This window comes from Paramormyrops kingsleyae, chromosome 14 (genome assembly GCF_048594095.1).
Source record: "Paramormyrops kingsleyae isolate MSU_618 chromosome 14, PKINGS_0.4, whole genome shotgun sequence".
Classification (NCBI taxonomy): Eukaryota; Metazoa; Chordata; class Actinopteri; order Osteoglossiformes; family Mormyridae; genus Paramormyrops; species Paramormyrops kingsleyae.
Window position 1 is genome coordinate 16,402,185 of NC_132810.1, and position 26,658 is coordinate 16,428,842.

At 49.4% G+C, this 26,658-nt stretch overlaps 1 protein-coding gene across 2 annotated transcripts in view; it reads left to right on the forward strand.

The window, feature by feature from the left end:
- Nucleotides 1–26,658, forward strand: part of LOC111834325 (leucine-rich repeat and fibronectin type-III domain-containing protein 2) — an 87,528-nt gene that overhangs the window by 12,317 nt on the left and 48,553 nt on the right. For both annotated transcript variants that reach the window (XM_023793474.2, XM_023793480.2), the window contains exon 2: nt 20,485–20,613. The gene's annotated coding sequence lies outside the window, so the exon portion shown is untranslated. The remainder of the gene's footprint in view (nt 1–20,484; nt 20,614–26,658) is intronic.

The following is a 26,658-nucleotide window of genomic DNA, read 5'->3' on the forward strand; positions in this document are numbered from 1 at the left end:
ACAAATACAGGCCAGGTACATCAATTAAAGGTACAGCAGCCTCTGCCTCTGGGAGCGGCACCGTAAATGATTACAGATCCTGCAGAAACTACAGTGCGCAGCAGTACTGCCGGAGTAGACAGGACGGTAACTTTTACACTGGTAATTACACTGGGAAAATAATCATCATTTTAAAACGGCACCTGCGTTTGTTCATTCGTTTGTTCGTTCAATGTGCCACCTGCTTTACCGGTTACTGGATCCGTGCTTAAGGGCGATTTGGCCACGCAGCCAGATGTGCTTAATGCATGCCAGCGATGTGCAGCTGTTGAACTTGGGGGGCGCGGGGCGGGGGATGCTGCAGCTAAACGGGAAGCGGGAGGCGCTATCTCGGTGCTCTGGGGGGGGGGCAAACAGCCAGGGCCGCTCGTCTCTGTTCCTGCCTCAGCCCCTTCAGGAAGGCTTCTAGCGGTGCAACCTCTCTCAGCGAGTGGCTGATAACAAGCACATAGGGAGCGGGACATATTTCCTTACCACTGGCCCCCAGAGGGCCTTCTTCCAGACAGCAACCTGGAGTGTCCTTCCAAGACATTAGCGATTACAGGCTCTCTTTGAAGTGGCTAATCCAAAACTGGCCAGGGCTAGTCACATCTCCCTGCTGAAATCTCCAGAGATCAAACTTGGCACGGCTGCTTGGGTGGGGGGGGGGGGGGGGGGGTGGGTCAGGGTTGTCCAGAAGGCACATGCAAACTCCAGTGCCAGAGCAGGAACAAACTGGATTAATTCTGGGACATTAACGGATTAAAGTCCGCGTCTATTATAAAAACAGAAATAAACCCAGCATGAACCTGCTACTCTGCACACAGAACCAAGTCTTACTTTATTTTTCGAGGCATCTGGTTGATAGCGGCTCACATGCTCGAAAAGCCGCTATCAAGGGCAGAACATTCCGGAATGCTGTGGAATGTTCCCGGATGTCAGCTGTGCTCTTTTCCATGGGACCCCCCCTCATCATGCACCCACCCCCACCCCCGAGGCCAGATCTTCCGCATAATCGGCTTTGGACAGATGCCATCCAATTTTAAGCAGACAAGTAAAGATCATATGTCATTTCTGGTGACCTGGACCAATGGTCTGATGATCTGTGACAGGATTCTCACCCTGACCTGTCCACGGTTGGAGCCATTCTCCGCAAACCGGAGGTACGTCACCGGGGGCCTGTTTTAGCTGATCTCCTGGTGCCCTCCTTATAGCCCACGGGAAGTTCAGCTTCAAAACCGTTGAGAAGTCAGGTTAACTGGCAGCTCCAACATGGAAGAATTAGCAGCTGTTACCACTGAGCTGAGCTCTGCAACCTGGATTTCTCCAGCTGAATATAAAATGTCATATTCTACTGATTAAATATATAGAGCAAAACTGCTCAATATAATTTGAGAGCACAGTAGGAGCAGACTGCAGGCACAGAAACATCCCAACGGACATATGAAGCCTACGACAGCGGCCGTGTTTACCAGCACTCGAACCACGCATTTGCATGGGGCCCCTGATGTTTGGGGCCCCCTTGTCGGCCACAAACAGTCACTTGGCTAAATGTTAAATAAACACACTCCGTATTTAGGAGATGCTGGAGCAGCGTGTTCCGCTAACCAGGGCCCGCTAAGTGGGGCCCCAGAAAGGATGATGCTACCCCTGCCTCTCTGAGGCCTCTGCGTAGGGGTCTGATCCTCTCCTTCCTGCTTCTGGGGGTTACTTTGCTTTGACATTAATTGGTGCTGATCCTAAGATACTGGCCGTCGAGGAGTCTGTTGCGTGCCCTCAGACAAATGCATAAGTAATGTTTGAATTAACGTGCATTAAGTATGAGGAACGATACAGACTGGTTATTCTCATGAAAGTGAAATGATGGGCCCCCCACAGACGACATGGCAGCTGTCCGCTTCCTCCCTTCAGCTGCGCAGTGACTGCGCCTGTTTCCTGCATCTTCCCTCCGCATGCTCAGAAAGGTAGATCCCTGTTGGATAATCACAAAATGTCTCACGTCTCTCGCTGCTGCTGCAAAATGTTTAAAAAAAGAAATAGCATCAATCAGCGGCTTAATTTTTTTAAACTGAACAGTTGTGCCAGTTTATTTACTTTGAGTAACGCTGGCATGTGTGCGCGTGTGTGTATGCGCGTGTGTGTATGCGCGTGTGTGCAAGTACATATGCCATTTTCCAGTGGCGTCCACTCAACTGAAATGATACCAGATAAATGGAAATGATCACTTTGCTTTTTGGATTCTGGGAAATTTAATCAGGGGCATTTTTATGAAATGGGAAGTAATGGTGACATAAAAAAACAGAATTATAAGAATAATATAGAAGATGGCAGCAAAGGACGACATGGATGCTAACAGTGTGACGGGTGTAGCAGCATCTGACTGGATCTGATTGGCAGCGTGAGAGGGAGGAGCTCCGTAGCGTGTGCTGAAGCTCCTCCCATTATCTTCTTAACGCTGTTTTTTCATGTCTGTCCTCCATTGCTTTGGAACCTTACAGTAATATATTATGGTGCTTTTAGTTCCTTGTGAGTATGTTATTCACTTCAAGTAAAATTACCAATCTGGCAAACCACGCATCTTCCTGGTGGACCAATGGGTAGGTGTCACACCCAGGGATGAGGGACCTGTCCTCCCACCCAGAAAAGCCCAGGAGATCCCAGTCCCAGTGTTTATGGGTTTGTGTGTGTGTCTGTGTATAGACAAAATGGCAGCACACCACCTGATTTCCATGATACATTTGTTCACACGTCAACAATAATATGTAATATAATCTTAAGTAAGAGTTCATGCTAAATTAAGCTTCATGGTAAATTAGAGCCATTTGTGTGGCCAAGACTTAGCGTGTGGATTCATTGCATCATCTTTCTGACTTAATTTTTCTCCAGGTAATTTAGAAAGTGTTTTCCAATACTAGACAAATGCTTAATTGAGGCTGAATAAATAATAGACTTACAAACGTAGCCTTTGGCAAAAAGCAGACTTCAGCAGTGGTATGTACAGTACTTGCAGTGCTTTGCCATTTGTACCTAATATGAAGTTCTATTTGTGTCTGGAATCCTTACAGGAAATGTACTGACAGTTTCCAGTATGAATCCAGTGTCTGACTGGCCACTTTCAGTTTGGGTCCCTGTTATAAACATCTAGTTTATTGTTTTGTTCAGTCCTGGACCAGACACACTGTGGGGGCCAAATCCTTGGAAATTTGATGATATTGTCTGATACCTTCTTTGGACGTATCCCCAGGATGTGAGTGTACAGGCAGCTGGGGTGTATCAGTCACAGACAGCCCCCCCCCCCCCCACCCCACCCCCCCCCACACACACACACACACACCCAGCCTGGCGGTCAGGGCTCTGATTTATAGCCTTGCCACAGGGAGAAGCAGATTAAGAGGTGAGAGATCAAATTATCTGGTCTGAGAGAGACTGCCACCTGCTGTGACTCGAACATGAATCATGGGAAGGTGGGTGGGGTGTATTTGGCCTCACCAGAGCCCAATCTCAGGCATAACTTTGGGGCAGAATGTATTACAATACCCTAAGGCTGGCTTTGCCTATTAATGATTTAATTTCATTAAGCAATAAACATGACGGTTAAAGAACTTGGTCGCCCTGATTGACAGGTCACCAGGTGTCTAAACATGGCCACACTTAGCAGGTGGGAAGTCCACTAACGTCATGGTGCTCAGTCAGCGTGATGATTTGTGTTTCCATGGCAACTGATCACTAGCCCAGTGCCCACCGGTGCGTTTGTCACTACTGCCCCTTTGGCCCCAAATGGCCTAAATAGTACGTTGGGGTTTATAAAGGGTCAGCTAGGCATACTGGGAGGGCGCAGGAAGGAAAAGCGGGCGGACTAATGGAGGTCATTTGGAGGGGAGTGTTTTGCTGTGAACCGGCCACGGATCTTTCACTTTAAGCATTTTCGTCTGAGTGGCAAAGATGCCTTGTTCCTTTTTCGAGTAATAATGTCCTTTTGTTTGGTCGATATCTGCTGCTCGGAACCTTTGTCCTGCCTTCTGACAGACCTCTACCTTCCCTCTACACGCTTCCTAACAACAAATGTGATGTTGCTAGAAGCTAAGAACTTCTTCGTAACAAATGTGCACTTCACCCCATTTCTAACTATAGAAAACGCAGCACTTATTTATCAAATGGCAGGAAATGCAGAAAAGTAATAAATAAACAAGCAAACACACAAACAAATGAATGAAAACCCAGAAAATATATACACAATATTGCCAAAAGTATTGGGACACCCCTCCAAATCATTGAATTCAGGTGGTCCAATCACTTCCATAGCCAGAGGTGTATAAAATCAAGCACCAAGGCATGCAGACTGCTTCTACAAACATCTGCAAAATAATGGGTCACTCTCAGGAGCTCAGTGAATTCGAGCGTGGTACCGTGATAGGATGCCACCTGTGCAATTAGTCCATTCGTGAAAGTTCCTCACTACTAAATATTCCAGAGTGAACTGTTAGTGGTATTATAACAGAGTGGAAGCAATTGGGAAGAACAGCCACGAACTGGTAGGCCACGTGAAATCACAGAGCAGGGATAACGCATGCTGCGGTGCACAGTGTACAGAAGTTCCCCAACTATCTGCGGAGTCAATAGCTACAGACCACCAAACTTCGTGTGACCTTCAGACTAGATCAAGAACTTCATGGAATGGGTTTCCATGGCCAAGCAGCTGCATCCATGCCTTACATCACCAAGTGCAATGCAAAGCGTCAGATGCAGTGGTGTAAAGCACACCGCCACTGGACTCTAGAGCAGTGGAAACATGTTCTCTGCAGTGACGAATCAAGCTTCTCTGTCTGGCAATCCGATGGACGAGTCTGGGTTTTGGCGGTTGCCAGGAGAACGATACTTGCCTGACTGCATTGTGGAGTTTAGTGGAGGGGGGTTATGGTGTGGGGCTGTTTTTCAGGGGTTGGGCTTGGCCCCTTAGTTCCAGTGAAAGGAACTCTTAATGCTGCAGCATTCAAAGCCATTTTGGACAATTTCATGCTCCCAGCTTTGTGGGAACGGTTTGGGGATGGCCCCTTCCTGTTCCAACATGACTGTGCACTAGTGCACAAAGCAAGGTCCATAAGGACATGGATGAGCGAGTCTGGTGCGGAGGAACTTCACTGGCCTGCACAGAGCCCTGACCTCAACCTGATAGAACACCTTTGGGATGAATTAGAGCAGAGATTGCGAGCCAGGCCTTCTCATCCAACATCAGTGCCTGACCTCACAAATGCTCTCCTCGAAAAATGGTCAAAATATCCCATAAACACACTCCTAAACCTTGTGGACAGCCTTCCCAGAAGAGTTGAAGCTGTTATACTGTAGCTGCAAACGGTGGGTCAACTCCATATTAAAGCCAATGTATTAAGAATGGGATGTCATTAAAGTTCATGTGTGTGTAAAAGCAATATACTGTACTGTAGTGTATAAACAAAGAACAGGAAAGGATAGTCAATACAGGAAGCATATAAATAAAAAAGGAGACAAAGATTAACATATGGCAGGGCATACATACAAAATAAAATATAAAAATTAAAAAAATAAGAAAAAAGGATTGGAAGTGCAGCTGTATGAGAGGAGAATGACTTCGATCTGTGAAACGGAATTAGTGAACCCCAAATGAATGGGACCCGCTTCAACCTGCAATCTTTCACTTGCCGCAGTAAATGCAGGAAACAGACGCATGGCAGCCTTTTGTCCCTGAATGTGCCAGACTTAATATCTGGTAAGATTTATTATAGTTGGAATTAAGGCCAACTTCTCTGTGTTTAATTCCCACTTCTCACAAATACCAAGGCTACATTTATCAAGTCAGAGGGGGGAAAAAAATTATCTTCACTTTTAACTGCAAGAAAAATTGCTTGCATTTTCAATGCATGAGGCGTCGAGTCATAAATTTTGTATGAAGGTGGTAAGAAGCATGGTATCATGTTTTCTGGAGGGTACTATGTTTGTAAATGTTATGAGGACAGAAGTAAAACATGCAGAACTTTCCTCCTTTAAAATCCCAGTAGATAGGGGGATATTTTTAGAAACTTCAGATTTGTATAAATCACTGTGTATGAAGATAAAAATGTTTGCCTGCATTTTTATCCATAGATACAGATAAACATACTGAAATAATCCAGTATGCACAAGGGCACAACAGAATTTTCCTGCCCTGAATCTAACCCATCAGCTGGCTGGTGATATGACATGGGGAATGATGTAACTCACTGAAGGTCACCAGACTTCAAAATCCATAACCTTCTCTATCTGCGTACATATTGGTAATTATTGATTTTTTTCCGTCATATTTTTATAATTATCTCACTATCTAAAATAAACATGACACTAGATGTCTTCTTGCATTTTGTGCCTCTTTGTCAGAAGCAGACTGCCTTCGTCACACCCATTTTTATCGCTGTTTTTAAGACGATCTGCTTCTACTGAATGAAAACAATAAATAATGTGAAAAGGCCAAGGTCATTCATTTTCCTACAGGAATTGTCTTCTGTTAACATTTGTAAAACACACCACTCTTTCCCTCCGTTTTCCACTCATTAGCGATGCAAATGAGGGACCGTCATCCATCGCCGCTCTCCTCCTTCGTCGCGATTCCGCCAAGCGTTTCAGGAAGCCTTCGAGCCGGTGACTGGGAGTGACGCCAAGCTAGGCTGACAATACATATCCGAGGAGTCTTGGAGATTAAATGATAGAGCAGCGATGAGACGGAGCGTGGCTACTCTGGCGAGAGGACGCCAGGCTCAGCCTTCCGTCTTGGTGCACAGCCTGTCCTCTACGCAATGACATCACGTGCAACGCTCTGTCACCATATCAGCTGTTGTCATGAACTGAGCAGCACTTTACCGTCTCACATGTACTACATCCAGTGTTGTTTACACTGGGAGAGATCGCCACTCACTTCCTCTCCTTTCTTTCTATTTCCTGTTTTTGTTTATATGGTTTCCTACTCTTTATTTATATGTATTTCCCCACTCTTTGTTTACGTGTTTTCCTTCTGTGTTCATGTGTATTTCCTGTTTTTTGCTGTCTGCAACATATATGACCTCTTCCCACAGGCGTATTGTTAAATCCAACATGTAGCACTCGTAATGCCCCCTAATGGCAGGACTGTGTCTAAATCGATCTCGACCACGGTAATTTGCTTGTAAATTGCGTTATTTCTGGGATTCGTTTAGTCTCAAGCGGCTAACAAGGACGTTTTCTGTTTCTGTGCCAAGACAAAAATTTCACGAAACGTTTGATTACGAATCTCGTGCATCATGGACCGGTGATATTAGTGATTCAGCGCAGCCTGTCACAAAGGCCCGCATTGGCTCATAACCAGGCTGAACTGATACATGCAAATGAGTCATGAAATAAGCCTTGTCCACATGAATGGATTAAGCAAATTATATTTAGTAAATGAGAATGGATTGCAGTATTTATAAACTGTGTCATTAAGCTGAGTATCTGCCTGATAACATGAGCTTCATTTATTAACAAGCTGCATACCAGCTGAACAAGAATCTAGCACCATTAAGGTATGCTCCACTCCCTGTCCCATTGCAGTCTGCCCCATTGCAGTCTGCCCCATTCCGGCTGCCTGTCCCATTCCAGTCTGTCCTATTCCAGATGACTGTCCCAAATCCAGTCTGCCCCATTCCGGCTGCCTGTCCCATTCCAGCTTATGTTAGGAATGTACTGAGAGGAAAACGGCTGATGTTTTTTCTTTTGTCAATTTTAGTAGAATTCTCACCATGACTACATGGAACTTGTAAAACATCAAGATGGCAGCAAGATGGCTTTATGGGTCCCTGATGGCTCTTAAAAAGTAAATAAACCAACACAAATTTAGTGTTCTTGTGCCATTTTCATTGGTTTATCTTAAACACCACCTCTGCCTTTTAGAGCATATCATAAGTCAATCAGGTACAGTACACCCACTGACTCTCAGGGCATAAAAATGTTGAACCCCCCTCCCACCCTGTTGTAGGTAGACAGAATCTCATCCATGCCAGACAGTGAGGAAGGCCTAACAGTGGCACTCGTGAAGTTTTCCCCGTTTTGTTTTCACTCTGCACTCCGGTTTCACAGTTTCATTCAGTCGTGGGTGGGCCTGCTCTGTTACGCATTGACTTTCTATCCTTTTATATCCTGTTTTCAGCATTATTAATATCCTGCAGTACTATTAACATCACTGCCCTACAGTAGGTGTATAATGTGTGAATTTAAAAATAGGTTTGTAATACGTGATTATCATCCATGACAAATTTTTATTCAGTAGTAGTTCACTTTTTGTTATGGTGAAACACGGCTGTTGAATTTGACTTAGAACAACCAGCCCTGTGGGGGGCGCTGTGGAGAGAACCGTGGCTTTGTGCTACTAGGGTTGTGGGTTCTGCTCCCCTACTTTCTGGGTACTTAGCACCTGCTGCCAATAGATCATTCGGGGTTTTGTTGCCTGTAAATGGGCCCAGAGTGTGTTTATGCCTCATGGATCCAGGGGGGGCCCCAGGATGCACTGCTCTCTGTGATCAGCAGCTCTGAAACGGGGGAATTATTCTGTTATTTAGCTGGTTCCCTTCTTGGCGTGTAAGAATATTGGTCATACCTTCATGCTGGACTGGAGTGCATTAGCGTTTTCTGAAATGGACCTTCAATAGACACATCCTTTCAGCAACACGTGACAAACAGCGGCCGGAACATTAAAGGCTGGATTCGGATGAGGATCAGAGCCACGGGTCAGCTTCCTGCGAGTCCCGCTTGCAGTGGCGATGCCTTTGTTTTGTGTTTTATGTGCAAACGCACTCGGCACAGCCAGCAGGATGCAGCTCCGGTCATGGGAAGTGAGGCGACCCTGTCAGTGCAGCCGCAGAGGCTCCGCCCACTCCAGCCAAGCGGGATTCCCTCTGAAACGCAGGCCGGGATCAGAGGACATGCAGGCGCCTAATCAGGAGGGATGGGCCCTCTGACCGTAATCAGGCTTCTGTGTTTATCTTCTTAAGCATCTGAGAGGTGGAAAGTGTGTCACCAGGTCACCTTGTAGTAGGTTAGTGACTGTCTGTTTCACACAGGATGAGAACAAGGCAGAGAGATCAGGAGACAGCCATGCGTGGGTATGATCGCATTACAGCCATGCGTGTGTCTGTCTATGTGTGTATGATCGCATTACAGCCATGCGTGTGTCTGTCTATGTGTGTATGATCGCATTACAGCCATGCGTGTGTCTGTCTATGTGTGTATGATCGCACGGACTGCACAAGGCATTTGAACAAGGTGGGGGGGGGGGGGGGGTACTGAGGAATGAGAGGTGGGGCAAAATATTAAATATTTTGTCTGTTTGCTTTTAAAAAACTCATTTATAAACTTTCATTTTAAAAAACACAGATATTGTCAGGCTTTTCTTAATAAAGTTTTATCGGTTTTCAAAACATTATGCGCAAGTCATTTTTTGCGACCATTCATAACTGCATTAATAATGATGTTCCAAAAGTTACCTGGGCATGGGCCCTAGAGAACCCCCCCGCTGCCCCTTCCGTGGTCCATGTAAGATTGCATACTGTATGTGAGCCGGTTCAAGCCAATTCCATCACTTGTCTTTTCTAATTTGTCTCTCTATTAAGGAATGTCTTCAGAGAGGTAGACAGAGCAGTCACATGACGTGGGCGAGCTGTCAGATTGGCCAACTTCTTCATCCCGGGGCCCTGTTGAATTTTAATGCTGTATCACACAGACCTGCCAGCGCCGTCACTGTGCAGGCTGCAGCTTAAACACGGGCCTGTATTTTACATGTGTCAAGGGCTCCTGACCCCCGGTGATTTATGTGAGAGAACCTCCAGGCAGAATAGTGGTGTTGTGTATGTGTGTGTGTGTGTGTGTGTGTGTGTGTGTGTGTGCGTGTGCGGGCAGGGGTGGGGGGGTGCAGGAGGATGAGGGAAGAACGACACGAGGAAAGAAGCTCCGGCATCAGACGGCCACCCCATCTCCCTCCCGTCGCCGTGGCTGCGGAACGATGTCATATCATTGGCTCCACAGCTGTTTGTGAAGCACTCAATTGGGGAGGCAGGACGCCAACGTCACAGTATCAGGGACGCCTAGGACACTGACAGCAAGCAGATGAACAGGACGCTATGACAGAATGTCACCATGCTACCACAGACAAATGGGGATCTTTCAGACAAAACGGAGTCTGGAGGAAGAATCTATCAGGCTTCATCTGATCACATAATGGATAATGAATAGGCAGCAACCAAAACAAAAGGAACTTAAATACTGATAGGCCACTGACAGGCATGAACGATAGGTATGACTACTGTATTATCCTTTTACTGAATTTTTCTAATATATGTATAAATAAACATTATAACATAAATGACATGACAGGAATTCTGTCATGATTCAATCACATGTATTGCAGGCTTTTGGGGTGTGTGTCCATTCAATGAAGTCATTTTACGGCGTGATTTACTTCTCAATATATCAAATTAATTACAAGGGTATAGACTATAAAAGCAGGGGATCGCAGTGGTCCGGTCGGAAGCCTGGTTCCCCCAAATTCTGCCGGCTTTAGGACATGAAGTGAGTGATCCATTCTGTGCTGGGTTCAGCGCAAAGGGGAGTTTAAGAAGCCCAAGCAGTCCCCACAGAAGCCCAAAGAGATGCCACAGAAATCCGAACAGACCCCACAGACGCCCAAACAGACCCCACAGAAGCCCAAACAGACCCCACAGAAGCCCAAACAGACCCCACAGAAGCCCGAACAGACCCCACAGAAGCCCAAACAGACCCCACAGAAGCCCAAACAGACCCCACAGAAGCCCGAACAGACCCCAAAGAAGCCCAGACGGGCCCAGCCAGATGCTAGTTCTGTGATCCAAGATCCAGGCCGACAGCAGATTTACAATGAATCTGCCCACTGTGCTGGCTGCAGCGTGCCTGGGCAGACCTCAGCATTTAAATTGCTTTAGTGATGCTGGCCTGTGTGGCCCCTTCATGGGGGGGTCAGTGAATTGCCGCATTTCAGTTAATGGGGTCAATGGGGCAGATTTAAAAATGTCAGCAGAGTTGTAGGCACGGTGTGTAGCTGCAGCTCATACGAGGTGTTTTCTGCACATTCCAGAAGGCGAAGAGAAGCTCTGTGCTGCATCTCAGCCAGCAGGCATCACACCCATCCTGTTGTTGTCCTGCCAGAGAAAATATATTTTAAAAATTAAAGCGTTTTTTTGTTTCTCAATGGGCCATTTTTCAATTATGACATATTTGCTTCTCCAAAATGCCCTTGTGTTGGCAGTCCTTGATCTACAGCATTTAATTCAATTTAGTTCTCCAAGACTTCATTAAGAAGCCATTTTCCGAGAACATGAGCAACAGGCCTTGACAGCCTGTATTGTTTACTCTGGAAATCACTTCCTGTTTACATGAACATGCATTTTTTTTTTGTTTGATGCAGTGTCGTAGGGGCTGGTAAAATCTGGCAGGAAACATGGTTTATTACACGCCTTTTTTGACCGTGCAGAGCATTTGCATGATGTGTGCTGTGTTTATGTATAAATATGAGCATGTGTGCATAGCTTATAAAAATTGGGAATACAGGTTGTTGCCTTTCTGATAGGCACTAAATAAATGTTTTACACAGTGTTGGATTTGCACCTGCAAAAGTGTCACAGGAAAAGCATCACACGCTCTGTATTCATAGCAAGCAGTGTGGGGGCCACGGGGGCCAAGGGTTTAGCGCTCTTAGGGGGGCACACGGGTGACAGCAGACGTACACTTCGCCCCCGGTGTGATGGTGTCAAGCTCGGCCACCATTTTCCCGGTGAAGCTCCCCGTCAGCTTGAAGGCAGGCAAAAAGAAACGTTCCGTGTTTGACGTGCCAAAAATCCAGAGAGAGGGGGAACCTGTCAGCTTCGGAGGTGAACGCGAGCACGGAAGCAGGCGAACGAAGCCAAAAGGTCCGGTGAAGGGTTTTATTGAAGGTAGAAGGACAGGTGCAGACAACGACGGACCATACAACGATGACAGATCTGGGGAATACAGACTGAGACTCGGACTAAATACACAAGACTAGGTAACAGAGAACGAGCTACAGGTGGGAACAATTAGGGCGAAACAGGAGGTAATGAGGTGGGCGTGGCACACATCGGGAGCGGACGGAGCGGGGCGTGACATAACCCCCCCCCAAAGGCGCGCCCACCGGGCGCGCCCGAGAGGAGGCGACGGACGGGACGAGGGAACAGGACCTGAAAGACAAAACAGAACGTCAACCAAACCCAGGGAACAGGACGGAGACGCAAAACACGAACAGGGACGAAAAGAAGGACAAGACCCGACAGAGGACAGGGAAGGCGGAGAGACAGATCCAGAAGGGAGACACAGGGGGAACACCCACAGGCGACACGAAAGGGCCAGGGGTGCCAAAAGGAGGAACAAAGGGACCAGAGGGAGAGACAGGCGGGACGAACGGAAAGGGAGGAGGAACAAGGGGAGCACGAAAAGGCCCAGGCGGGCGACGGGCAGCGGCCGGAGGGGCCGCAGGGGAGAGGGAGAAGGGAGCAGGAGGGGACCACCCAGGGACCAAGGGAACGGGACGAGGGAGTGACGGAGGGGACACGGAGGGAGCAGGAGGGAACACCAGGGAAGGCAGGCAGGAGGGGGAAGCCGCGGCAGGCGGAGGCGCAGCCGGCGAAGGCGCCGTCCGACGCCAAGCCGGAGCAGGGGGGCCCGGAGGCGGCCGACCGGGAGCCGGAGGCGGGACCGAGGACCGGCACCCAGGAACCAGGGGGGAACCCGGCGGCGACCGCCGACCCCGAGGCGCAGGATCCGCAGGCAGCCACCGAGCCACAGCTAGGGGCCGAACGGGCGAGCCAGGGGGCAGGGCGGGCGGGACCCAGGCCCGACGCCTGTGTCCCCTTCCCTTATGGGACACTGACAGGCGGGGTCCTGGATGGTGTCGGTCTTGTCGGGGCAAGGGCGAGGGAGTCTTAAGGGAGGTCCATAGGGTAATCCCAGAGGGATCCCATTCCAGGCCTTCCTCCTCCCCGGAGGAAGGCGCGGCAGCCAAGCAGTTAGGGACCTCCTCGGGGACAGTGAGCAAGGCTGGGGGAAGTCGAGGCAGGGCCTCAGGTGAGGTCACGGGCAAGACAGGACCAGCGGCCTCAAGCGGGGCCGCGGGCCGGACTGGAACGACGGCCTCAGGCGGGGCCGCGGGCAGGACGGGAACGGCGGCCAGCTGGACAGGCGCCGCAGGAGGAGCGGCGACAGCAGGCCGCATACGGAGCAGCTGCCCCAGGGTTTCTTCCACCCCGGTTAGCTGTGGGAGTGGGGAGTCAGGGGCTGCCATGGCAAACTCCCTGCGGAGTTGCTCCAGGAGCGGAGCTGCCTCCGGGGAGTCTTTTATGGCGGGTTCACCCACCACCCACCAGTACTGTTCCTGCAGCCGGTGAAACCTGCTGCCATCCTCCAGACAGGGCCGTGGTTCCGGGGCCCTGTGGGATGCTGCATCAGGCAGTTCAGGTGCCGGCAGGACAGGCAGTTCAGGTGCCGGCAGAACAGGCAGTTCAGGTGCCGGCAGGATGGGCGTTGCCCTCCCGCGGCCAGCAGGGGGCGCCGTCGTGGGGCAGAACCCCCCCCCAAAGGCGCGCACTCCGGGCGCGCCAGAGAGGGACACCCCGGCGGGCGCCACCAGCACGCGGCCAGCAGGAGCCGTCTCGGCGGGCGCAGCCTTCATGCGGCCAGCAGGGGGCGCCTCGGCGGGCGCCACCAGCACGCGGCCAGCAGGGGGCGCCTCTGCGGGCGCAGCCTCCACGCGGCCTTCAGGGGGCGTCTCGACGGGCGCTGTCACCCCGCGGCCAGCCACCGGGACTGTAGGCAAGCCAGGCAGGGCAGGCGGGTCAGATGGGACAGACGGGTCAGGCAGGAAAGGAGGTGCCGCTGACAAGGCGGCGGAAGCTGCAGCAGGTGGTGCCGCAGGCAGAGCGGCAGCAGCTGCAGCAGGGAAGACAGGCAGGACGGGCAGGTCGAGCGGTGCCGCTGCCGAAGCGGCGGAAGCTGCAGCAGGCGGTGCCGCAGGCAGAGCGGCGGCAGCTGCAGCAGGGAAGACAGGCAGGACTGGCAGGTCGAGCGGTGCTGCTGGCATCGCGGCGGCTGCAGCAGGCGGGGCTGCAGGCAGCACAGCCGCGGGCAGATCGGCGGCGGCAGCAGGCAGCGCAGCCGCGGGCGGATCGGCGGCGGCAGCAGGCAGCGCAGCCGCAGGCAGATCGACGGCGGCAGCAGGCAGCGCAGCCGCAGGCAGATCGGCGGCGGCAGCAGGCAGCGCAGCCGCAGGCAGATCGACGGCGGCAGCAGGCAGCGCAGCCGCAGGCAGATCGGCGGCGGCAGCAGGCAGCGCAGCCGCGGGCGGATCGGCGGAGGCATCAGCAGCAGGCGATGCCGCGGGCAGATCCGGAACACGCAGAGGAAGGGTGCTAAGCGCGTGGGCGCCCTCCCTTTCAGGGCTTTGGGAACCCGGGGAATGCCGTCCAGTACGGCGCGAATTCCGCCTTGCCCCAGACGCTCCGGATGTGAGCTGGCCAGGCTCGTAGCGATGGTGTCCTCAAAGGCGGGGAGGAGATAGCAGGCTCCTAGGAAGAGCGACGGAGTCTCCTCCTGGAGCTTCTCCCTTCGCTTGGCGAGCCGGCGTTGCAGCCGACGGAGGTACTTCCGGGCTTTGGCCAGAGGGGAGTCCTGCCCCGACGGGCGCTCCTCCCGGAGCAGGTCCCGGCCCCGGCTAGCCAGCTCCAGGGCTACCGGGTCCTGCTGCACCTCGGGCTGGGCATGCCAGTATACGAAGTCCTGCAGCAGTCCGAGCCGGTGGTGCTCGGACTGCTGCTTCGTATTTTCCTGGAGATCTGTCATTCTGTCAGCTTCGGAGGTGAACGCGAGCACGGAAGCAGGCGAACGAAGCCAAAAGGTCCGGTGAAGGGTTTTATTGAAGGTAGAAGGACAGGTGCAGACAACGACGGACCATACAACGATGACAGATCTGGGGAATACAGACTGAGACTCGGACTAAATACACAAGACTAGGTAACAGAGAACGAGCTACAGGTGGGAACAATTAGGGCGAAACAGGAGGTAATGAGGTGGGCGTGGCACACATCGGGAGCGGACGGAGCGGGGCGTGACAGAACCTGTGGAGACCACAGAAGAACCCAGGAAACAGGGGTGAATATGGATGGGGTGCTGAAAATGTTGGAGGTGCATCCAAAAAGCTGGGCTTGTGGAAGCTCATGGAGTATGTGACCTGTGAATATTAGAACTGGCAATAGGAAGTTTCCAGTTTTTTGCTGTTGGTCAGCTGAGGATAGTCCATGAATTTCATAATGAATACTTTTCTGAATAGTTATACAGTGATCCCCCATCAGACTGCTTCCACCACTGTATGCCACTTTGGATAACGGCTTCAGATAAATAAATCAATTTAACTGATTCCTACTGACTTGATCCTTGATTCTTAGTAAAAAAAAAAAAAAAGCCAGATATGACGTTCTTGGCCACAGTGCCCAACGTCTGCAAGGGAAACGGAAGAAAACTCGATCCACTTTGTCTCATATGTCCCACAGACCGCTGACGCTGGCACTTGGCAGATCGTTAAGTGTAGGACAGTCTTCTGGAACATTCCGCTCTGGCCTTGGTGTTTGTTCTCAGATGTTCGCTTGCGAAGAGAGGCTCTTGACGACCATCATGGGAGGGAAAAGAAAGAGCTGAATACAACATGATAACGGAGGGAGCGAGAGGTCAATGGACGGGTAGCGGCCATGAATACCAATCGGATTAAACAAACTAGCATGCACTGCTAGGGCAAGCCTAGCACTGGTCTATACCAGGTAAGCGGCCTGACGGGAGCGTTTTCCCAAGAAGCACAGAGTGTTTGGAAATAAACAAATAAATAAATGATGCTGATGACCTCCATGCTGTTCCAGCCAGGGCCAGAAGTGACCATTAACGTCTTATCAGAGGAGACAAGAAGGTCGTCGGAGATGATAAAGGTTTATCTCCCACTTACATGTGGCCAAGTCCTGGGAAGCATGGAAGGAGGAGGAGGAGGAGCAGAAGGAGGAGAAGAGCGGACTCTGGGAGGAGGTGGTACCAGCAAGCTCCAGTTCCAGTTAAAGGGTTCTGTGGATATACAGTTCGTGTAGAACACCAGTGATTTAGTGGGAAGGTCCATAATAAGTTCTGCTGGTGCTAAACACCTATTCAAATCCTCCCTGGAGGCACATGTGAATCAGCATGAATATGGACCTTGAGCAAGTAACACCCATGTAGCCGTTACTGCCACCTTTCCGGTGCAGGCCCAACATCGCGTTGACTTAGTCACCTTGCACAGATCACTGGGGTGTGGGTGTGAGGGTGACCCCCCCACCCCCGCAGTGTGGAATGACATCGTCCTTTGATGCACCAGTACTTGTATGAGGGCAGGCCGGGCCTGAGGGCCTGACAGATGAGACGGAAGTGTGGAAGAAGCGAGAGCCATCTCTCCAAGGGAAGATGAAAGAGGAGCGGCTGTGTGCCCCAGTACCGACCCGTTATCTGACCGGCTCCAGGAAGCTAACTTCCGCCATCAGAACCGCAGTACCGGACTCTTTTCAAGAAATATTGACATTTACAGAGACATTAAAGGATGTCCTGGCCCAGTGCCATAATTCCCTTACTTAAAGAGACAGTACACAATTGTGACCTGTAGGTACTTACTATTATTATTATTCATTAACCTGCAGTGGGTGGGGAATGTGCGTCTGCTGCACAGCCCAGGGATTATCGCTCTGTTTTCGTTGGGTGTCGAAGGTTCACGCAGACGATGGCTGGAAAGGCTGTGTTTGAACACTTAGCTGTGCATGTTCCTTCAAAGGAAGGTTGAGTAACTGTGTAGTCTCTGGGGCTTACAGGCTGCTAGAGTGGCCTGTCCAATCCTGCCCGTCTGTCCAGTTTGCAGCTCTGGATATGCTCAGAACATTAGACAGCCAATGACAAAGTTTTTAGTTTTGGATTAACAGGCTGCGTTCGTTAATGGCAAATGTAAAAACAAAATCCACTGAACCTGCTTCCATAGCTTGGAGAAAGTCAAGTGTAATTGGCTTCAGATGACGTCACACCGCTCACTATGATGCCATCAGGCTAATAACTATCTTTACATCGTAAAATCAAATCCTTTCTCTGTTCCATTAAGAGCTTCCCTGCTTTCCACTTATAATGGAATAAGTCCGACTAACTAATTAGCCTAATAATAGTTACATTTTTTTGCCTCCCTTACACATTGCCGTTATATTCCTGGTTTGGTTCCCAATAGCGTAGGAGAGAATCTGATATTCGGGGGACACAACAATTATCCATTCATCTATTTTCTGTAACTGCTTATCCTATTTATCAGAGGGTCCGGAGCCCATCCCAGAGGCTACGGGTGCAAGGCAGGGAACAACCCAGGGAGGGGCACCAACCCATCACAGGGCACTCACACGCCAATAACTCACACGATTGCGTAAAGGCAAAAGTCTATTTAAAGTCCATTTTAAGATGCAGCCTGCATATTAGGGGAACACCCCCCATAAGCCCCCGATTCCCACACCCCTGGGTATCCCTATGACATGAATCCCTTGTCTCTTGTAATCCTAGGTGATATTAGGGTAGCTTAGCGTAGCTTATCGGCACTGATCATGAGGTTGTCAAATTGAAAAATCAACAGGTAGGAGTATGTTGGCACACTTGTTATATGGTGACATGTCTCTAGATTATAGATACAGTAATTCCAGATGGTTCCGGATAAATATGCAGAATAAGACATGTTAGCATGCCCCAAAGGGAAGTTAAGAGCACTCAGCACCTGTGCTTCCAACAGATTTCCAAGGATTTCCCTTTGTTATGAAGCGAACATAATTAATTGCATTGTGGTTAATTGAAATAGTCAATTTGCTTACAGTCACCACACACTTGAAGAATAGGGGTGGGGGGAGGTGCCCCAAATAGGGGTGGGGGGAGGTGCCCCAAATAGGGGTGGAGGGAGGTACCCCAAATAGGGGTGGAGGGAGGTGCCCCAAATAGTGGTGGAGGGAGGTGCCCCAAATAGTGGTGGAGGGAGGTACCCCAAATAGTGGTGGAGGGAGGTGCCCCAAATAGGGGTGGAGGGAGGTACCCCAAATAGTGGTGGAGGGAGGTACCCCAAATAGGGGTGGGGGGAGGTACCCCAAATAGGGGTGGAGGGAGGTGCCCCAAATAGGGGTGGGGGGAGGTGCCCCAAATAGTGGTGGAGGGAGGTACCCCAAATAGGGGTGGAGAGAGGTGCCCCAAATAGTGGTGGAGGGAGGTACCCCAAATAGGGGTGGAGAGAGGTGCCCCAAATAGTGGTGGGGGGAGGTACCCCAAATAGGGGTGGGGGGAGGTACCCCAAATAGGGGTGGAGGGAGGTGCCCCAAATAGGGGTGGGGGGAGGTGCCCCAAATAGGGGTGGAGGGAGGTGCCCCAAATAGTGGTGGAGGGAGGTGCCCCAAATAGTGGTGGAGGGAGGTACCCCAAATAGGGGTGGAGGGAGGTGCCCCAAATAGGGGTGGAGGGAGGTACCCCAAATAGGGGTGGGGGGAGGTACCCCAAATAGGGGTGGAGAGAGGTGCCCCAAATAGGGGTGGGGGGAGGTGCCCCAAATAGGGGTGGAGGGAGGTGCCCCAAATAGTGGTGGAGGGAGGTACCCCAAATAGGGGTGGAGAGAGGTGCCCCAAATAGTGGTGGAGGGAGGTACCCCAAATAGGGGTGGAGAGAGGTGCCCCAAATAGGGGTGGAGGGAGGTACCCCAAATAGGGGTGGGGGGAGGTACCCCAAATAGTGGTGGGGGGAGGTACCCCAAATAGGGGTGGAGAGAGGTGCCCCAAATAGTGGTGGAGGGAGGTACCCCAAATAGGGGTGGAGAGAGGTGCCCCAAATAGTGGTGGAGGGAGGTACCCCAAATAGGGGTGGAGAGAGGTGCCCCAAATAGTGGTGGAGGGAGGTACCCCAAATAGGGGTGGAGAGAGGTGCCCCAAATAGGGGTGGAGGGAGGTACCCCAAATAGGGGTGGGGGGAGGTACCCCAAATAGTGGTGGGGGGAGGTACCCCAAATAGTGGTGGAGGGAGGTACCCCAAATAGGGGTGGAGAGAGGTGCCCCAAATAGTGGTGGAGGGAGGTACCCCAAATAGGGGTGGAGAGAGGTGCCCCAAATAGGGGTGGAGGGAGGTACCCCAAATAGGGGTGGAGGGAGGTACCCCAAATAGGGGTGGAGAGAGGTGCCCCAAATAGTGGTGGAGGGAGGTACCCCAAATAGGGGTGGAGAGAGGTGCCCCAAATAGTGGTGGAGGGAGGTACCCCAAATAGGGGTGGAGAGAGGTGCCCCAAATAGGGGTGGAGGGAGGTACCCCAAATAGGGGTGGGGGGAGGTACCCCAAATAGTGGTGGGGGGAGGTACCCCAAATAGGGGTGGGGGGAGACACACGCACTTTGGCAGCTACTTAATATGTCTGTGGACTGTGGAGGGAAATTGGAGAATGTGGAGGACACAACACAGGGAGAACATGCAAACTGCACACACATGAAGCCATGGTGGAAACTCGAACCCTGGTCACAGAGGTGACAGTGCCAACCACTGCACCACCATGCTGCCCCCACATAACTGCCCCTAACCTTAACCATTTCATATTGTTATAATAAGTATAATATATATGATATATATATATATGTACAGTATTCTGCTTATTGCGCTGTTTTGTTCATATTATATTCACTCCAGTATTCTGATGCACACTTTGTCTTTCTTTATGTGACATTCGTCTTCTCTCTACTGTTTACAGCATGTAGCTGCTGTATGTATGAGCCCCTGGCGGACAGAGACAAACTCCCCATGTGTGTGAGCACAGTTAGCTAATAAAGTTGACTCTGACTCTGATTATGATCATTAATATAATGACCGGTAGCTGCTGGAGCACAGCTCCAGCACGCGTCCAGTAGATCAGCACCATCCTTTCTCTTACAGACCTCATCCTTTATCAGCGTTTAAGGCAGAATTGTGAGTTTGGCCAAAGCTTCTATAAATATCTGATTTGAAAGTCCGGCCTATTTATAATGGTGTCCAAAGCCACATAGGAAACGCTGATATCAGAGGGGGTGCCTTTCCGTCTGCGAAACCTGAGAGTCCCTCTGTAAAAGGTGGATATAATTCTTCAAAATTTAATTTGGGAGCCAATATGCTGACAGGCCTCTGAGGACTGTGTGTGTGTGTGTGTGTGTGTGTGTGTGTGTGTATGTGTGTGATAGAGAGAGAGAGACAGACATACAGACAGACATACAGACAGACAGAAATGGACTCTGACTGAGGTGATAAAATCTATTCTGGTATATTAAGACAATACAGAGAATTCCTGATTGTCTATGAGGATAATAATAGTTTTATGTATTTTTTGGTACAGATGGTGAAGGAATGAACCAATGAGGTGGAGTAATTCAACGGCACACGACTGGAAGATAAGTGACCTTGCACCACCCACCAGCAAGGGAAAGGATTTCCTATAGACAGCTGGGACACGGGGAGAAAGCAGGTCAGTGCAGAAAGGCTGTGGGCCTCCATGCTGTCTCTCAGCTCCCTGACTCCCCCTGAGAATCCTGTCAGCTCCCCAGCATCTGATGATCTCTGCATATGCTTGGAACGTACCAAATGCTCTGGAATCCCGGGGTTTGACGTAGGTACCAAAAGGGGTCGAACCACTCAAGTTTAACCTTACCTATGAGCTACCAAGTGTGCTGGGATGCCGGCATGTAGACCCGGCTTAGAATAACCCCGGGTTCTGACTGCCCTTGGAAGAAGTCCGCGTTCTGACCTCGCGTGGAAGGTACCAATTTTTGCTGGAACCTCGCTGGGCTTTTTACAGCTTTAACCTTTTGCTCAATGCCTGGAATTGAGCCAGATGTAAGATGTAAACTGATTGTGTACGCATTACGTTTTTAATTCACTTTAATCTGCTGGCAATGTACCAGTTTGTTCAGACTGGCGGCGTAATGTGATGGTACAAATTACACCAGCCTCACACCTGCACTATTTACACTGAAAGTGTGAAGTGTAAATGCGAAACTATCATCGGAGAACAGCTACTTCTTCTCTATCAAAGCGTAAAGCACACGAATTCGGCCCATACAGCCCCCTTAGAGTGACACACGGCCTCTCGCTGATGTCGTGCCAGTGAATCAGAGGATGTGTCCGTGTTTCAGTTACATCCCAAAAGATCACGTCCAGAAAGTGGGTTAATTGTGCGAGATGTGGAAGCTGGCAGCGTGACCTTGATCGCCTGCAGCTAGCGGCTGTGGCTGGCTGGCGTGCTGCCGTGTTTTTAGGCTAATCTGTCACTGCTGCTGAAGGTGCTCCAAATATCACGGGATGGCCTGTCTTCCAGGTGCACTCACGACAAATGAAGTGTTTGATGCTTTTTTTTTTTAGCAAAAAAAAATATCATGGATTGAGCGTTCAGTGGTTCACTGCACCCTGCAAAATTTGTCATAGTAATTACTGTGCACCTGCGTGTACAGCTCTAACAGGCCACACATATTGTTCAGGACACGTTGTTCACTGTTACTTTACACGTGAAAGCGGCCTGTGGAAGTCCTACTCCACATTTCACTATCTCCAGTACAGCAAAGGCTCGGTTTCAGGGTGGAGGAAGCCCTCCAGGTCTCAGCCAACGTACACGCAGCCATCAAACACTCACATTTATCCCTGCACACTCCGGCAAATTCATTAATGATAAATGGTTTATTTTCCATTTGCACAAGTACCAGTATAATGGAATTCTTCACTTTGCCAAGCCGATCTTGCTCTCCATAGCTTGAGGGTCACAGTGCAGGGTCAGCCAGCGTATGGCGCCCTTGGAGCGGGGGGGGGCCAACAGACATGTAACTATTCTGCCGAGGCCAGGGCTTGAACCAGTGACCTTCCGATGACGGGCAAAGAGGCTTAGCCCCCTGAACCCCTCATAACCCCCAGCTCCTTTCCTGTGAATGAATGAGTATCTGTGAGTATCTATGAGTACAAGAGGGTCTGTCATGCCTCCAGCTGGCTGGCCAATACAGGGTAGTGGAGCAGATCCTCTCTTGCTCCCTAAACCAGCCTAACCAGTTCTGACAGCGCACCTGCAGCTCCTGAACTCATTATCCGGGCCTATTTAAGTCCAGTGTGTCTTCGGGGCCCTTTATCCAGTCACTGAACCTATCCATGCACTTACTTGTGTGCTCTAGCCCTGCTCCTTACTTGCTGTTTACCTTAGTTCCTTGTAGTCTTGTTCCCCTGTTGATTCCTGCTGTCTACGTTTATATAAATCTCACCCATTTTTCAATCGATCGGTCTGTCTATGCTTTTGGATTCACCATCCTAGTCTTAGCCCTGACTGAACCAGGCAATGGCATTAATAGATTGTGAAGGGGGGGAGGGTGTTGGCCTGCTTGTTGTCAGAAACATTGAGTCCACCACTGAAGTTGGGGGCCAGCCTTATTGCAGTGGGTCCTGCTGCAAACCTAAGGTCCAGCCTTATTGCAGTGGGTCCTGCTGCAAACCTAAGGTCCAGCCTTATTGCAGTGGGTCCTGCTGCAAACCTAAGGTCCCCACTGACACCTTTACAACGTATTAAAATAGACAGTTAATTGAAAAATATTTCTGGTTGTCTGGGGGGCTTTTATTTGACTGTGCTACATTTGGAATTACATTAATGGGACATTTTGAATCCAATAAAATCAGTGCATTGCACCAATGACTGTGAAACCCATCTCAGGGCTGGTGGAGCTGGAGTTAGCGATGCTTGTTTGCAAGCTAGGAAATAAACAGCTACGATGTGTTTTACCCATGGGTGAAGTCACAGTGTACTTAGACCCTATTCAAAACTAATTTCAGCAGAGAGTTATAACATTTCCCGCTTTTTATTATGTCTGCCTTTGTCAAACTTATACTTAGAGTTTAGTAAAAAAAAAAAAAAGAGGTATGCTCCTACTACAAACTTTGGTCCTTCTTACTCTCTGTATAGTATAGTTTTAATTGTCAGAAGAAGATGCCAACCCCTGCATCCAATGTGCTGACTACAGCTGATGTGGGCATGGACCGCCTACATCCAGCCAGCTGGCTCTGCCATTGGCTGGTCACCCACTAGCCAGTCGCCCACAGGCCACATGCTACTGCTGACAAATGGCCAATCAGCTCCTGCGAGACTAGAGTAGAGTCTCAGCCATCTGACACTGTAAGAAATATTTCTGTTACTGCCATCTGGCACTGTTTATGGAGAGGTAGGCAAGCGTGTTACCAGACTGTCAAACCCCGAAGACAGCAACCAGTATTTCTGCTGAGAAGCAACAGGTGCCTGATTCCTCAACATCCCTCTACCCTCTGATCTCTGCAGGCTATTGTTACGTCAAGCTAATGCAGTTTGAAAATGATGTGGTTTATTGCAAGGGAAGAGAAATAGTTTTTGTCGTAGGCCATTGTTCCAGTAGTGGCCTGTTTCTTTGGGAAATGGAGATCCTTAAGTGCAGGAGCTTCTCCCTGCTTGATCTAGGGATAATGTGAATTTTCTCCTAAGGCAGCTGCAGGGTATCATTGGGATTTCGCCCCATCAGCCTCAGTGGGAGAGACTGTGAGCACTACTGCGAAAATGACTACCGTTTGCTTCCGGTGGTACTCCGACATCTGTCTGTGTGCATCATTGTGAATCACCCCATCGATTTGGATATCGCATCTCTCATGTGTGAAGCCTACCGGTCCCATGAATGAATGGGCCCTCTATGGAGGCTGAAAGAGCACTCTGTCCCCACCTACTCAGTATCCTGAACCCGTTTTATGGCTGCAAGTGGACAAAACCTCAGATGAGGGCTCACAAAAGTAAAACCCAAAACACTGAATGACGTCTAACTGTAAGAGCCACTCTAAAAGCTGAAACTTGCACATTCTGTTACTCACAGCATTTATTCTGATTCATGAGTATGCCATACGGCCTGAAAACTGGCCCGTCCAGCTTTCTCATGTCAAAATGTGTGAAATTTGCTCCACTCACTTGTTTTAGTGTCACAGCCGGAAACAGCTGAAATTGCCCATGAGGGTTTTATTACGAAGGAAGATATTTCATTTTGGTTAAAATTAAGGAGGCCACACAAAATGGAATTATGGTACCTACTCTTAAATTACATAAATTAAGCGTTAAATTAAGCAGCTTAAATTAATGTAATGAATTGCAAAGGAAAATGTGTTTCAGTGGAAGTACGAGAGCATGGATTTGCTCATTTGAAATCTTTATAAAGCTGTGTATACTTTGTTGTCCATCATCCAGACAGCCGTTTGTCTTATTTTACTTGCTTGTTTGTTTACTGATTGACCAAATGGCTTGCTTTATTTACAATTCAGTCAGTTCTGTCTAATGATCCGGCCCTAACCCCCTTGTCTCGGCATCTTTCCCTTAAGCTGAGTCTGTAAACCTCGGGTCGTGAGTCCTGCTCCCCCCTCATTACGCTGCCCAACTGGGAGATGCAGCAGGAGGGGCAGGTGGACTCAGGAGCGTGAGCTGAAAGAGCAAGAGGGAGAGAGAGAACGAACACCCACTCCAAGGGTAGCCACGCTCAGGGTGAGAGAGAGAGAGAGAGAGAGAGAGAGAGAGACAGAGAGGACACACTAACTTGAAAGCCATAGGTACTCTTTGACAAGCATACACTTAAAAAAACATTTACCCTGAATGTGATGTGTTTAAAACCAGAACAAAAGACAGAAACCATGCTCAATTCACCACCCTGAGGTTCATCGTGGTGTCAAAAGCCATTATGGGACGATGAGTACAGCGGCAGACGCTTGTCACTCACGCCCAGGCCGGACCGCGTGCTGAACGGAGGCTTGTAATTCATATTCAAGTCAAAGAGGAGCTCATTCCATGGTTGAAGTACATCCTTTCAAATTCAGTTAGAAAGAGCAAAAATAGATAGGCGACTTCCACATGTGTTACTCAACGTGAGTCGTGCAAAGTTCAACAGGAAATTAAAACCAACGTGGCCAGTTGAAGGTTTAAGTCCTGATCAGAGAGATGGATACCATGTGATCATACAGTACCTGGAAGAGAGTGGTCAGCTTTTTTTAAGTGGCATAGACGTGATAGTTACTTATAACCACGATCACCCACCTGAGAAGATAAGAATAAAAGCTGTTATGGAGCCACGTAATGACTATGTAGCTGCCTCTCGACTGGGAAAGAGCGGTGCTGGATTGTGCAAGATGCACAAAAACGAACAGTTTGGCCTTTGAAACTGACTCATCCTTTCAACATCACTGTGAACATTAAGAGGTTTTCACACCCATTCTTCAGTGTAATGGTCACTTATTCACTTCCACTATTCGTGTAGATATTTTCATTCTTTTCATCGCCTGAATACAATAAAAATAAATCTCATTCTCAAAGGATGAGATTTTAGTGAAGTACAATTTTTTTCTGCTGCCGACGTCTGCTACATCCCTCCGGGACGACGAGATTGAAGACATTTCACTCATCTCCCATCAAGCAGCTGCAGAGGTCCAGATGTGCACTGTCTCTGGCATCCAAAAAAAGGACTTATGCCGCACTGCGATTGGTTGCCAGGATACAATTTCACCAAAAGAAAAAAAAAAAGGTCAGCTTCACTTTTTCAGAAAGAAAACCATCCATATGAGATTATAGATGCGGCTGCGGCGAATGCAGCGATACAATGGGATGGATTGGTTTGCGGATTTGAATTGCACAGCGCAGCTATTGTGGACGGTACAGCGTCTCCTAGCTAAAAGTCTTAATTTAAATCCATTCAGAAGCGAAACACAGAGGACAGACTTTGTGGTGAGTCCATCTTTTATGGGAATCTGGCAGCACTTTGCCTTGCCTCCCATCTGGCTTGTCTGTTCTGATCTCTCAGCTTCTGGTGTCCATTGGTGTCTTGTCACATATTCAGCTGTATGGGATCTTGTAATACAGGGAGATGACAATGGTGGAAAAAAATACATGGAAGTGAGATGCTTGGCCTTTGCTGTGTACCAGTAAGGAGATGCCTTCAGTTGAGTCTTCAGACTCTATTATGGCCAGTATTTCTCTCAAAACAAGTACCTAGGTGACTAGACCTGGGAGCAGAATGGGGTCATGTCTGAGAGCGGAGGTAGGAAGGTCTGCGGGCACTTCCCGGGAGGATGGGTAAGAGTCGTACTTAAAAGAATTTGAAAAACTGCAGACACTACTGACTCTAGGGACCAGGCTTCAAGATGGAGTGCAACTCTACACTTGGAAGTCTGCCAACATTGGGACACACTTACCCCGAAGAGACACTGTCCTCTAGAGGATGGGTGGACTTCTGACAACTAACTTACTGTGAAAAGTCTGAACCAATGCTGAATGCATAAAACATTTCCGGGAAATGACAGTATTCAGTAACAGGGCCTTAAGGTGTAGCAGTGCTATTTTAGCTGCTGGGTGCCTTATACACACCATGCATGCAGTATGTAATGGACAGAGCTGTGTAATATTTACACTGGTCATGGCCTCATACCCTCAGGATAGTGGATTCAAATCTGGCTTCAGTTTAGGCTGCCTACTTATAGCCAGACCATTTTC